The sequence below is a fragment of the Urocitellus parryii genome, chromosome 3 (genome assembly GCF_045843805.1).
Source record: "Urocitellus parryii isolate mUroPar1 chromosome 3, mUroPar1.hap1, whole genome shotgun sequence".
NCBI lineage: Eukaryota > Metazoa > Chordata > Mammalia > Rodentia > Sciuridae > Urocitellus > Urocitellus parryii.
Window position 1 is genome coordinate 150,900,257 of NC_135533.1, and position 14,968 is coordinate 150,915,224.

At 51.9% G+C, this 14,968-nt stretch overlaps 1 protein-coding gene across 1 annotated transcript in view; it reads right to left on the minus strand.

Moving 5' to 3' along the window:
* Positions 1 to 14,968, minus strand: part of Svop (SV2 related protein) — an 81,928-nt gene that overhangs the window by 63,120 nt on the left and 3,840 nt on the right. The window lies entirely within an intron of this gene.

Consider the following 14,968-nt stretch of genomic DNA (forward strand, 5'->3'; position numbering starts at 1 on the left):
TTGGAGAGGGGACCAGGTGGGGGGTGGCTCTTCTCTTCAGCGGGGCGAGGTGAAGAAGAGTGACAACTCCCAGTTATTATACTAGGGCTGGTCAGTTGGCCAGGCTGCGCACTGCACAATGCCAGGCCCCGTGAGACCTGAACACTGCTGAGCAGTATAGCACAGTCACACGTCACTTCACACCGAGGACACTGCTGGGAAAGTGTCACTAGGTCACTTCCTAGTTGGGTGAACATGACAGAGAACACTCACACAGACTAACACAGATTCTGGGTGACATGCTTGCGGGACCACTGTCACATACAAAGCCCGTTGCTGGCCAAAGGGGCGACAGGCTCTGCACCATCGTGTATTTGTTTCAGAATCTGGATCCACCTGCCCCTTCATGGAGCACCAGCAACAATTTGGTCACCTAAGGTTTACATGAGACCACAAAAAGTTTCTTGCAGTTTTTTTTTTTTAATTTAAAGTGGATGCCAACATTTTTTAATTGAGAGAATTTACACTAAAGTTCAGATTTCCAGATAGAAGGCTATTTATCTGGTCATTGATGTTCACACTCTACAGAACTGTGGCTAGACCTAGGCAATGGTGGCCCCTTCAAACGGGACATACACTCCACTATGACCACAGTCTCCTCTTCTCCAAATAATCTGCAGCCCTGAGTGTCTCTCGACACTTACCCTCACACGTGTCCTGCCTCCCTCTCATTGGCACTTTGCCCCATCTGTCTGGCCCAGGAAGGCATGTGAATTGAGACTCCATACACCCCACTCTCGTGAAATTCACTCCTTCAAACTGGGTGACTCTGAACAGCAGTTTCTTCCTCAGGGACTGAGAAGCAAAATTACCTGCCTCCTTCAAACTTTTTATTCCAAAATACAAAGCTCGCTGGCTGCCAGCCCCTTGTTGGTGCCTGAGACAACATCGCGGGCAGCCAGGTATGTTCAGCCCTCACGGCCTCCCAGGGGAAGAGGATTCAATGGGTAACGCCCATTTCTATCAGACTTTGAAAAAAGTTTGGCGAGTCAGGGGCATGAACAGCAGAGGGACTGTAGGAGCAACAGGACAGCAAAGTCGATCAGTGTCTTAAACAGGTTAAAGAAAAAGAGAGACAGCTGGGCATGGTGGCCCAGCGTTTCAGGAGGCTGAGGGGAAGGATCACAAGTTAGAGGCCAGCCTCAGCAACTCAGGGAGACCCTGTCTCAAAATGAAAAATTAAAAAGGGCTGGGGAAGTGGCTCAGTGGTAGAGCACCTGTGGGTTCAATCCCAGTTCCCCAAAAGATAGAGTGTGTGTGTGTGTGAGAGAGAGAGAGAGAGAATTAAATCTAAATAACAATAGTCTACTACTATTAATTCACATTATTCCATGTATTTAAGCAAAGAATAACTAGGGCTCTGACACAGAAAGTGTCTACGTCAAAGGTGCAGGGAATTTTTAAATTAATTTGTACCAGGGATAGAACCCAGGAGGGCTTAACCACTGAGCCACATCCCCAGTCCTTTTATTTTTGAGAGGTCTCATTTAGCTGCTTAGGGCCTTGCTAAATCACCGAGTCTGGCTTTGAACTCACAATCCTCCTGACTCAGCCTCCCGAGCTCCTGGATGACAGATTTGGGCCACCACGCCTGGCCAAGTGCAGGGAATTCATTCTGCTTGGGAACTTCTTCTTCTTCTTTTTTTTTTTTTAAGATAGAGAGAGTGAGAGAGAATTGTCAATATTTATTTTTAGTTTTTTGGAGGACACAACATCTTTGTATGTGGTGCTGAGGATCGAACCCGGGCCGCACGCATGCCAGGCGAGCGCGCTACCGCTTGAGCCACATCCCCAGCCCGGGAACTTCTTCTAGAAAAGACAGATGAGAAATCACAGATTATGGGCTGGGGCTATAGCTCAGTGGCAGAGTGCTTGCCTTGCATGTTTAAGGCCCTGGGTTCAATCCTCAGCACCACATAAAAATAAAATAAAAAATAAAGGCATGTTATCCATCGATCACTACAAAAAAAAAAACTTTAAAAGAAATCAGAGATTATGTCAATAACTGCAGCTTTGCTCTTTAGCAACAAGGGGGTTAGAAAGGGACCCGGCTGGGACAGGATGGCTGAGGTCAGAGGCTGGAGCCAGAGGGGCGTCCCATCTACCAGCACCACCGCCCAGGGTCACAGGGTTGGTTCCTCGCAGACGCCACGTGACGTCTCCGTGCGCTCACTGGGCACAACCGCTCTGTGGAAACTGGTGTTATTATCACTGACTTACAGACAGGAAAACGGAGGCCCCAGTCACATAACTCAAGAGACGGGGAGCCAGGACTCACCCTGTCTGTCTGTCTGTCTCAAAGTCTTGTGTACCCCACCGACGAGAGGCTACTACCTCTCCAGACCTCCCATGGCTCTTTGGCTATAATATTTTCATAAAAACATTTTAACTTGAGGGCTGGGGACCTGGCTCAGTCAGTAGAGAGCTTGCCTCATGTGCACAAGGCCCTGGGTTCAATCCCCAGCACCACACACACACACAAAGCTGTAATTTGAAATATTTCTAGAATATAAAATTATGTAGGTAACAGAGAGAATAACTCGGCTCCTGCTGTCCTGCATAAGGTGGAGCCACATGAAACTGTCACCCATCAACCATGATTCAGTTGAAGACACCGTGTCTCTTTCCCTCACACCTTCAAGGTCACAGTCTTCCTGGGGACTTTACCTGCCTCATTTTTAATTTTTTTGGTACTGGGGATTGAGCCCAGGGGCGTGTAACCCCTGAGCCACATCCCCAGCCCTTTTTACTTTTTATTTTGAGACAGGGTCTCATTAAGTTGCTCACGGCCTTGCTAAGTTGCTGAGGCTGGCCTCAAACTTGTGATCCTCCTGCCTCAGCCTCCCCAGCCGCTGGGCTTACAGGTGTGCACTACTGCGCCTGGCCACATATCTTCCCTAAAGAAACGTCTACTCAAATAGACATTAAATTGGGCTGTTCATCTTTTTCTGTGGCTAAGTTGTAGTTCTTTGTATATTCTGGACATTGAACAACACTTACCACATAGATGATTTACAAACATTTCCTCCCATTTATGGGTCTTCCTTTACAGTCTTAATTGTGACTTTTTGATACACCGAATTTCTGGTTTTTGATGTGGTCCAATTTGCTTGCTTTTACTTTTCTTACCTGTGCTTTTGTTGTCATGTGCAACAATCATTGCCAAATCCACTGTCTCCCCTATTTTCTTCTAAAGGTTTTATAGGCTCCTGGGGATTGAACCCAAAGCTACTTAACCACTGAGCCACATCCCCGTTTTATTTATTTATTTTGTATTTTATTTAGAGACAGGGTCTTGCTGAGTTGCTTAGAGCCTCACTAAGTTGCTGAGGCTGGCTTTGAACTTGCGATCCTCCTGCCTCAGCCTCCCAAGCCTCTGGGATTCCAGGCGTGGGCCCACGAGTTTTGACACCAGGATGAGTGAGGCCTCCAATTCAGGTCTCATTTTTCATTTGTTTGACTACTGGTGTCCTTCGAGTGTCGGTATGAATTTTAGGATGGGTTTTTCTAGTTTTGCAAAAAATAAACATGGCTTTTTGGGAAATCATTGCCTGAGGTGCTCTTCAGAGGAAAGGAGCCGGGAATGGGTGGGGGGCAGAGAGGACAGGGAGCCGCTGGGCAAGGATACGGCTTCTGCTGACATCGAGACTCAACCTGAGAGCCCTGGGTGGGAGCTGGGCACCAGGAGAGGCGTGGGGGCTGGGCTGGGGGCGTCACAGGGTCAGCACCCGCTGGCCCCGTGCAGCAGGCTGACCCCCCAGGCTGCGGGGACTGCCCTGCGCCCAGGGCCATCCTCGGGCTGTCCACAGCGGCAGCACTGGGGGAGGAGCCAGCCCCGCAGAGGGACTCTGCCCTGGGCACCCCAGCGTCTGCTGCAATCAGGCTCCCGCCGAGTTATTGCACCGATTAATTCCAAAGCACTCCGCAGAGGGAGGGGTGATTAATCGCTGACTTCCCCCCAAACTTCCTAGATTAAAGCTCTCATCTAGTCATGGAGCACGTGCCAAAAGCCAAGTCCTACTGAGCCCTTTCTATAATCCCCTATTAACCTGGCAACCAACCTATGGATTCCATACTACCGTGACACCCATTTTGCGGACAAGGGAAAAGATGCTCAGAGAGGTTAAGGCGCCCGCCCTCGGCCACACAGCCTGCGGGAGCTGATTTCAGCCTGGGTGCCTCCGTTGGAGTCACTGATTCGGTGCCTCTCCCAGCATGTCTGGGGAAGGAGTGGACCCTCTCCTGAGCTGACCTGCAGGGGCAGCTTGCCAGACTCGGGAATCAGGGGTACCGCTCCGTTCCAGCCCGGCTGACCGCAGTGGCCGCGCAGGGGTTCTGGAAGCAGGAGCCTGGGACCCCCGAGGGGCTGCTGCAGCAGATGGCCGCGCCCCACCCCCACAAGATCGGATTCAGGGATCTTTCTAAGTCTCCAGATGTTGCTGATCTGGGAGCTGCTTCTGTGCATCAGGGCCCCCTCCCAGCCCCCCACTGGGGAGGAGTCACGGAGGGACCTGCCAAGGAACCCGGCCCTGAGAAGCCACGCCCACGGGGCCGAGCTGGGACCCAGAGGACCGTCCCTGGGTCTGGAGCTTCATATCTTGCAGGGGAAGGAGATGAAGTACCTCAGGCCCGGCCTCTGCTTACAAGGCCCACCCGCTCAGCACGTGCCCAGCCAGAGCCCCAAATGATGGGGTTTGTGTTATTTGGGGGAGGGGATGCTGATGGACACAGAGGGGCGCCTATCATCTGGCTCTCAAACACCACTGCCCACAGTTGCCCCCTCGCATTTGCCAACATCTGGGGAGTGAATGCCTCCCTGGTGCAATTTCAAGCTACCAATGGTTAAGTAACAGGCTCCAAAGGTTCCTGAATATTTAACCACCAGTCTGCTCTCTGGCGCTAGTGTGAGAAGGTTCCAGTACATCACTGTTAAAAAGGAAAGAAAGAAAGAGTGCTCAAAACGGACTCATGCCACAACACAGATGAACCCCCAAAACAGAGTCACACAAGCCAGTCACCAGAGGCCCCGGAGGCCAGATTCCACTCACATGAAATGTCCAGGGTCGGCAAATCTGGAGAGAGAGGAAGCAGAGGGGTCACTGAGGGTCAGAGGCAGGGGACTGCCTGGGAGTGGGCAGCTGCTGCTTAGTGAGTCCAGGGGTTTCCTTTTATTTTATTTTATTAATATATATATTTAAGACGTTGATGGTTCTTTATTTTGTCCATTTGTTTATCTGTGGTGCTGAGGATGGAACCCAGGGCCTCGCACGTGCTGGGCAAGTGCTCTACCACTGAGCCACAGCCCCAGCCCCCCAGGGGATTCCTTTTAAGGTGATGAGGATGTTACAAGACTAGACAGAGGTGAGGCTGGTACAACATGGAGCACGTGTTACATGCCACCAACTGTACATGCTGAAATGGTTAAAACGATATGTATATATAATTGGGGGACAGGGAGTACCAGGGATTGAACTCAGAGGCACTCAACCCCCGAGCCCCATCCCCAGCCTATTTCGTATTTTATTTAGAGACAGGGTCTCACTGAGTTGCTTAGGGCCTCTCTTTTGCTGAGGCTGGCTTTGAACTCCCAATCCTCCTGCCTCAGCCTCCTGTGCTGCTGGGTTGACAGGCGATCCTACTGCACCAGGCTAAAATGATACATTTTATGTTGTGTGTATTTTTCCATCTAGAAAGAAAAGGAAACAAAACCCCTCAACTCTTGGCACTGCCAGGGACATTAGTGGAATCCATTTAGCCCACATGTATTAATTGAGCACCTGCTTTGTGCCAGGTTCAAGGGTGCTGCTGGGATTACGAGGTGAGCCAACTACTCAGACTCCTGCCTGCAGTGCTCACCCTCTCCCGGGAGGGATAGCTAGCCATCTGCCAGCTGGTGGCATACACAGGCGGTCCAGCTACTGGGGAAGCTGAGGCAGGAGGATCACTCGAGCCCAGGAGTTCTGGGCCAGCCCAGGGGAAGGGAAAAACTGTCTACATGCAGAGAGAAAGAGGAGCCCCATGCAGGTGTCTTGCCCGTGGTGAGAGACCCTGCAAATAGAAAAGGCTCCCGTTGAGAGAGGGTGACATTCCAAGTCTGGAACCCACTAAGTAAGGGGTGATTGAAACAGGCTCCAGAGGGGGACCCCAGTGAGCAAGGGCCCCAACCCGAGGAGCAGCCCCCAGATCAAAAATCTCCATAGTCCCCTCCCCCTTGGTGTGCACGGAGGACGGACAGGGGGAGGACACTCCGGGGAGAGGGGAACTAATATTCACCCACAACCTCGATTTGTTTTTAAGGATGAAGGGAAGGTCCATGGACCGCCCCTGACTCAGGAGAACACCCCAGAAGGGAAGGACCCTGTGGCCCGGCCCCTCCTTGAGGACTCCGGCTGGCGCGTCCTCCCCGCAAGGACCCCGCAAGGACCATCCACGGCTCCCTGCCGTCTCCTGGGACCGAGGGCGACCTCGGTGGCCGTTTTGGAAGGTAATGTGTGATGTCTTTGCCAATCTCATGGCGCCCACCCAGAATCGTCCCGCGCTGGCGATTCCTTAGAGGGACAGAGACAAGATGGCACGGGCCGGCTGGACCGCGGGACAGGGACAGATGGGGTGGGTCACGAGCCAGGCCCAGGGCTCCGTGCTCCATGTTTGTGGACCATTTTATTGGCTCTTCTTCCCTCTCGCTGTGTCCACTCCACAGATGACCCTCAGCACGGAGGAGCTGGGAGCTTGCCTGCGGTCACACGAGAAGCGGCTGAAGCCAGGCTTGGGCCAAGCTCCCTGACTTCAGAGTCCCCACTCCAGCCACCCTGCTGTGTCCTGTCCTGCTGCCACCATGCTGCTTTGGTTGGCCTTGGTTGTCACAGTGCAAAAAGGGGGGACAATCATCAGGAGGGGAGCGATCAGATTATGGCCCATGTGTTAAGAAAATGCGTCACGAATCCAAGAGCCAAAGGCGTGACTGCCTGAGTGTCCCCGGGCAGATGAATGGAGTGACAAAATGTGGCTTCTTCATATAATGGAATATTATTCCCTGCTGGAAATACAGGATTTTTTTTTTTTTTTTTTTTGGTACCAGGGATTGAACCCAGGGGTGCTTCACCACTGAGCCACATCCCCAGCCCTTTTTGTATTTTTTTTATTTATTTATTTTTAAAATATTTATTCTTAAGTTTTAGGTGGACACAATGTCTTTATTTTATTTATTTATTTTTATGTGGTGCTGAGGATTGAACCCAGGGCCACAGTGCTAGGCGAGCGCTCTACCACTGAGCCCCATCCCCAGCCCTATTTTGTATTTTATCTAGAGACAGGGTCTCACTGAGTTGCTTAGGGCCTCACTTTGGCTGAGGTTGGCTTTGAACTTGCGATCCTCCTGCCTCAGCCTCCTGAGCCACTGGAATGATAGGCATGAGCCACTGGAATGATAGGCATGCGCCACCGCACTGGCACCATCTGCATCTTAACTATACCCGAAGCAATTTGCAAACAGCTGAAGTCCATCCAATCCCTTCTAGAAAGATGCTCCCGAGAAGTCAAAGACGGCTGTCATTTCTCTCTTTCTCCTGGGGAGGAGGACTGGATGGGATCGGGGAATCTTGAAGGAAGTGACATTTTCTGCCTTTTCTTTTTGGACCATCAGGAACGTCCACATTTTAAACCGGGGCATCCATTGCATTTATTATCAATATATGAATATCAGCAGGGACGATGTGCAGAGCTCTCGTCCCTCCTGTGGCTCTGTGCTGAGCACGTTTACAGGGACCACGTAACTAGGGCTGGTAGGACCCGAAGCGGGGTTTGAGCTTGAAGGACCGACCCGAGCACCGTGGGCAGCGAGCCCGCGCTGGCCGCCCTGCCACCAGCCTCCTTGAGGTCCCCTCTCCACCTTGACCTCCACCTTGACCTCAGCAAATGTGCCTCTGAGCAGCCTCCTCGGCCCCCCGCAGGCTCTGTTCTGGCAAACTTCTCGCTGGGAGCCAGGGCGACATTGCTTATGGAGGCCTGTCTGTGACACTAAAGGACGCTCGGGCTACATCTTGAATCCATTGGGTTCCTAAAAGTATTCATCAATGACACGGCCCGAGACTTCCCCGGGGAGAAAAGAATGGAAAATGAAAGAAGAAGGAAATGGCGGTGGCATATGTCACCTACCCGAGGGCTTCTACAACAGCCGGGCGCCCATATTTCTTGGCACTGGTGATACGTGTCACGTAGAGAGCTGATAGTTTACCAAAATAGCCGGGAACATTCGCTTTACATAATTTCGCTCTGTCGGGGAGAGAACTTGAAGAAAAAGCTGTCAACTTAAGAGTCTTGTTTACCCCCTCAGGATCTCAAATTAGGTCCTGCGACTGGGTCGGGGTATTTAGAGAAGGAAGTTTTTCTCTTCTCATTGGAGTTTCTGGACTGGATTCCTTTAGTTCATGGCTCTACTCGTTGGAAAAACTAGCTCACCCCCAACTGTGACTGTCACGGAGACAGGTGATCGACCTAGGGAAGGAGAGAACCCAGTTCTGGCAGACAGACTAACGTGGGCTCGAATCTCCCTACTTATGCCATGTAGTTGCCGGGTGACCCCGGGTGGGTTACCCCACCTCTCTGAGTTTCCATCTTGGTGGTTTTAAGTGCGGATGGTAATTCCCACCTCCCGGGGTTGCTATGGAGAATGAAGAAGTCACTGTATGGAGTGTTGTGGAGAAACTGGCCCAACTGTTCTGCTAAGTGCTTACTGAGGACTGACTATGTGCTGGGTGCTGGGAGGAGGCACATAGTGGGACAAAGTGGACTTGGTCCCTGCCCTTATGAAGCAGGTGCTCCAGGTGGGCAGGTGGTGGACACGCAGGGAGACAACCCAAATTTGTGCATTTGTAAATGAATGTTCCAGAACAGGAAGGAAACTGGGGGTGGTGAGGAGCAAGATAAAGGTCCACTGGAGAAGGACCCAGAGAGTCCCCGGGAAGACAGAGGTCCAGGGGACAAGGACGGTGACACCCAGAGTGGAAAGAACAGCTAGCAGAATGGCCAGGGGTGGACCGAGGGGCAGAGGTCGGAGAGATGCTGGACCGTGCCGCACTCCAGAGACCACGAGGAGGCTTCCTGGCATCATCCGGAGACCGAGGAGAGGGCACTCGGTGGGTTTAAGCATCAGTGACAGAGAGGAAGGTGACCAGAGTCGGGCACACTGTCCCACAAGAGGGTGACAGTGTTTGTTTAGCACTGTTCGGCATGGCTAGTTGGAATGATTTCAGCAGGTCGAGGCATGGGGGATGTGCAGGCTCACGGCACCTAGTTTCGGGGTGATTAGGGCAGGTGGGGTGTGACCTGGAGCTTGAGAGCCCTTCAGGTGCCCGATGAGGGAGGTGGTTGGGGACAGGGACCTCTGGGGACATGAGCTGGTATGCATTTCAAGACACACTGGCCTATGAGCCGCTGGCCATCTCTAAGAACCAACTGACCCTGGAAGGAGCTTTGGGGCTTCTCTGGCCTCAGAAACCTACTGGTGGGTGAGGTCAGAGGCTTGGTGCATGGGGCAGCAGATGCTGCCAAGGTCACTCAGCCGTGGACGTGGGAGGCTCCTGCCCCACAAGTCCACAGGCGCGGATCTGCGTGGTTCACGGGGGTCCTCTCAGGGGCTGGACCTCTGTCTTCATTACCTGAGGTTCTGGACCATGAAAGAAGGGGCTTGTTCCACGTGGACCCCCAAGAACAGAGCTTGAACTTGTGGGCCTCGGAGAGAAGGAAGCAGATCTCAACTCAAGGACGGGGCCTCCCCGGACCCAAAGCCCAGGGATGAAAAGGGCGATGTGAGGAGGCAGGGGACTCCCCTTCTTGAGAGCCATCCTAGTGAGACCAGGAGCCACCCAGTGTGACCTGTATGCCTGGCTTCAGCCTGCCCAGCCCGAGCCTGGGGACTGGGAGCCACCTTCAGAGCCCCGAGAGGTGCCATCGATACCTTGGGTTTACAGGTAAATAACCGGGTTGTTTGGATGATCCCGGGTCCCCTAGAGAGTACACAGTGTCCTGGGACCTGGCCCAGTGGCTGGAACACCTGTGGTCTCAGCCAACCAGCCGGGGCCTCGCTGATGGCAAGGACAGCCCCAGGGAGGGGTACAAGGTGGCTTCCTGGGCCACGCTCCAGGCTTGGTGTCTCACATCTCTGCCGAGTTGGGCTCCGGAATCTGCGTTTTCATAAGACGGTGACAAGTGGCCACAGAACTTTGAAAGTCGCCGCCACATCCTTTAAGGTCCCTTCTGCTCCCGAGTGCCCAGAAGTCTATGATTCATGGCGATTCTTGCTCTCTGTGGATTCTGTGGATTTGTATCTTCCCGCCTCCGGCATCGACCTCAAAAGCAATGGCCTCATTATCCAGATGGTGGCCCACGAGCCGACGGAAGGTCATGATCCCAAATAAATAGCAGTGGCCGTTCACAGAGCCCTGAGCATGTGCGGGAGGGAGCTCTGCCGAGAGGTCAGCAGCATCGACGGAAGGAAAATGTTCACCTGACAAGGGGGGTCCCACTGCCACCCCACCTCACAGATGATGACACTGAGGCCCGGGGTAGACAAGTAACTCGCTTCCTGCCCTCGCTCCTGGAATTTGGTCTTTTGCTAAGGGAGCAGCCATGGATGGTGGAAGAAGCACGTGTTGCCAAGGAAACGGTGCCGGGGACGGGTGGCCGTGACCCTGAATGGAACCAGGTGCCCATCGCAGGGTTTGCACCCTCAGTCTTTTAGAGCTGAAAGTGCCCTTCCAGGTGACCCCGCCGAGCTGATCTTGGGCAGTGACTTACATGCAGATTGTACCTCTGCCTGTGCTGGGACGGACCCCAGGGCCTTGGTATGCTCCACGGCGCTCCCCACCGAGCCATCCCCTCAACCCTGACCTCTGGAGTTCCTGTGGACAGCCCAGAGAAGACCCCATGGCTGGAGCTTGAAAGCCACTGTCAAGGTCAACGGGCCCGGAATAACCCTCCCTAAGACCTAAGGGGTCTTTTTGCAGAACGGACTTTCTTTGGCCTCAAAACTGTATCCCCCGGTGTGAAGCTGGCCGGCATGAAATGTGAATGTGTTTGGAATGAAGGGGTGAGTCTCAGGGGAATGGCAGCCAACAGGAGGTCTCCTGGGTACCTTAGCCACCTACCCTAGACCTGTGTCTCTGTGCAGCAGTCTCCTCAGTTAGAAGAAACAGAACCTGAGTCTAACTCTTCGAGAACTCAAACACAATCCTTTCCCTGGTTCACCTGGACCCAAAGAGTTTCCCTGGGACAATTTCAGAAATAATAATCATGTAATTAATGATGTATTATTCACAATTGCAAAAACATGGGATCAACCCATGTGTCCAACAGTAGATGAATGGATAAAGAAACTGTGGTATCTATATGCCATGGAATATTATGCAGTCATAAAAAGGAAGGAAATCTTATCATTTGCTGCAATATGGACAAACTTGGAGGACTTTGTGCTAAATGGAATAAGCCAAACACTGAGAGACAAATACAGCATGCTCTTAAAAGACAAAATCTAAAAGAATTGAACTCATAGAAGGAGAATATTGGCTTTCAGGGTCTTAGTGGGTGGGGGATTTAAGAGATGTTACATAAAGGGAACAAAATTTCAGTTATTCAAAAGATATAAATTCAAGAGCTCTGTCGTACGACATGGTGACTACAGTCAATGACGATAATCTGTAGACCTGAAAATTGCTAAGACAGTGCATTTTAAGTATTCTCAGTTCCCCAAAATAAGCACATGAGGTAAGACCCATATTAATTAGCTTGACTTAGCCATTTGGCAATATATTACATATTCCAAAACAACATGTTGTACATCATATATGATTTTGTCAATCAAAAATATTAAGAGTCACGTAATCAGTAAGTCAAATTGCCATTCTCCCAACCTCCCCCACTTTTTGGGGGGGTATCAGGAATTAAACCCAGGGGCACTCGACCACTGAGCCCCATCCCCAGCCCTTTTTATATTTTATTTAGAAACAGGGTCTCACTAAGTCGCTTAGGGCCTTGCTAAGTTGCTGAGGCTGGCTTTGAACTCTCGATCCTCCTGCCTCAGCCTCCAGAGCTGCTGGGATGACAGGCGTGCACCATCAAGCCAGGCCATCTGAACCATTCTTGAGCATACAGTTCTGTGGTATTGAGTATATTCACGTTACTCACATTATTACACAACTACCACCACCATCCATCTCCAGAACTCACTTCATCTCACAAAACCTAAACTCCATACCTACTCAGTATTAACTCCCCATCCTCTCTTCCCCTCACCAGACCCTGGAAGCCACCTTCTATTTTCTGTATCTAGGAATGACTCTCGGTACCTTGTATAGTATTTGTCCTTTTGTGACTGGCTTATTTCACTTAGTGCAATGTATTCAAGCTTCGTCCAGGCTATAGCATGTGTCAGAATTTCCTTCTTTTTAAAGGCTGCATAACATTCCATCAAATGGATATGCCACACTTTGCTCACCTATTTATCTGTGGATGGACAGAAGCTGTCTCACGTTTTGGCTATTGTAAATAACACTGTGAACGTGGGTGTGTGAATAGCTCCTACTACCCCAATTTCGGTCCTTTGGGGTATACAGTTGTCCCTCATTATCTGCAGGGTCCAGGACCCTCCATGGACATCCAAATCAGTGGATGCTCAATTCCTTCATTTGAAGTGGTGTCACATTTGCATAGACTACATGATCCCCCGACACCCTTCAAGCCCCTCTGGACTACTTACAATGTCTAGGACAAAGTAAACGCTAGGTAAACGTTGCTATGCTGTGTTTTATGGCGTGATAACAAGAAAAAGAGTCCATAAGTGTTCAGTACAGACACGATTTTTTTCCAACCGTTTTTGGTCCATGGTTGGTTGAACCCATGGATGTGGAACCCATGGATATGGAGGGCTGATTGTATACCCAAAAATGGTGTGGCGGGATCCTACGGAATTCTATTTTTAATTTTTCCCCAGCATCTGGAATTAAACCCAGGGGCCCCTTACCATTAAGTCGCATGCCTCGCTCTTTTTATTTTTTTAAATTTTGAGACAAGGTCTTGCTGAGTTGCCGAGGCTGGCCTCACACTTGCAATCCTCCTGCCTCTGCCTCCCGAGTAGCTGGAATGACGGTGTGTGCCACCCGCCTGGCTTGTTTTTAGTTTTCTGAGGAGCCTTCATAGAGTTTCCCATAGCAGCCACACCAGATATTGTCTGCGTCCACCAACAGTGAGCCAGAGTTCCATTTCTCCACATCCTTTCCCCACCCGACCCCCGTTATTTCCTGGTTGGGGCTGGTCTGAGTTTGGGGTTTTAGTGTGAGACAGGGTCGACAGGGTAGGCTCCTGGGGGAAGGTGGCATCTGAGACCCAGTGAAGGAGAAGCAGAACTCTCTGGGCAGGCGAAGGGTGCTGCTGAGGCAGGAGCCTACCTGGCCTCTTTTGGGAACAGCAAGGAGGCCAGATTGGGAGGCCTCGTGGGAGGAGTGTGGGAGGAAGGGGGGGGAGATGGGAGCCATGGGAGGGTTTGGAGCAGGGAGGGCCATGCTGCTCCAGCCGCTGTTGACGGTGGGCTGTGGGGCCAGGGACGTAACAGGGAGACCACGGCGGTCAGTCCTGGTGAGAGAGCAGGAGGACTCAAACCAGGAGATCACGGTCGAGGCAGAGAGAGGCTCGGAGTACCAGGGGACGCTGGCAGGCAGGACCAACAGGCGAGAGGGAGAGAGGGGTCTAAGTGGACCAAATGGGCAGGATGGTGTGACCATCAGGTACAGTTGGGAGTTGCTGAAAGAGGAGAGGGGAGGAGAGGTCAAGAGTTCAAGTTCAAACGTGCACCTTTGCGTCACATCCAACATGGTTCCGCAAGGGAGTCCAGAGCGTCAGCGGCTCGACTGCCCAACCAAGCCCAGACGATCAGAGGAACAAACCGAGGTGGACCAGCACCTCCCCTGAGCCCTGACCTTGAGCCAGGCCCTGTGCTGACAGCTTCCCAGCAGTTATCTCCCTGGGCCTCACAACAGGGAGACCAGGAGCGGGCAGCAGACAGCTCCTGTCTTCACAGACGAACACCAGCCTTGGGCAGAGGAATCACTCACCCAAGGCCACCAAGATGGCCCTGGTGGAGCTGGGCTCTAACCCGATCCCGTGTTTTACTTCTGTTACTGGTTAAGTCCAGCAGAAGTCAGGGGGAAGAAGGTTCATTGAGATCCGGAACTTGAGCTCCATCTCGAAAGAGGGTTTGCAGGAAAGGAGAGGGAGGATGAGGTCCCTGCTGTCCTCTGCAGCCGTCCCTTGAGTCACTGCTTCATTAGGCTCCACCGGCCGATCCTGAGACACACCCAGTGCTGTTCCTCTTGAGGGCTTTCACCCATATTTCCCCTCCATGGTACTGGGGATTGAACCTAGGGGCACTTTACTACTGAGCTACATCCTCAGTCCTTTTATTTTTTATTTTTAAAATTTTTGAGACAGGGTCTCTCTAAGTTGCCCAGGGAGGCCGTGAACGTGCGATCCTCCTGCCTCGGCCTCCCGTGTCACTGGGATTATGGGCGTGTGCACCACTGTGCCTGGCTCATCCTATCTCATTTCCTAGATGACTCGTACGTATCTCTGGGGGCTCAACTCAAATGTCACTTCCTCCACGAGGCCTTCCCTGATCCTCCAGAACAAGCCTCCTTACACTGCACAGTGAGAGCTCTTCAGACAATTCTCATCACTGTTTGTGCAAAGACGTGTTCAGTGTCCACCTGGTTCACCAGAGCAGTGCTGGTCAACAGAATTTGGGAAAATGCTGCAACTACAGGAATGTTCTAGACTTAGGCTGCTCAAAACAGTAGCAACTAGTCACTTGTAGCCATTAAGCTTGTGAAATGACAGCCAGGTATGGTGGTGCACAGCTGCGGGGGGGGGTGGGGCTGAGCCA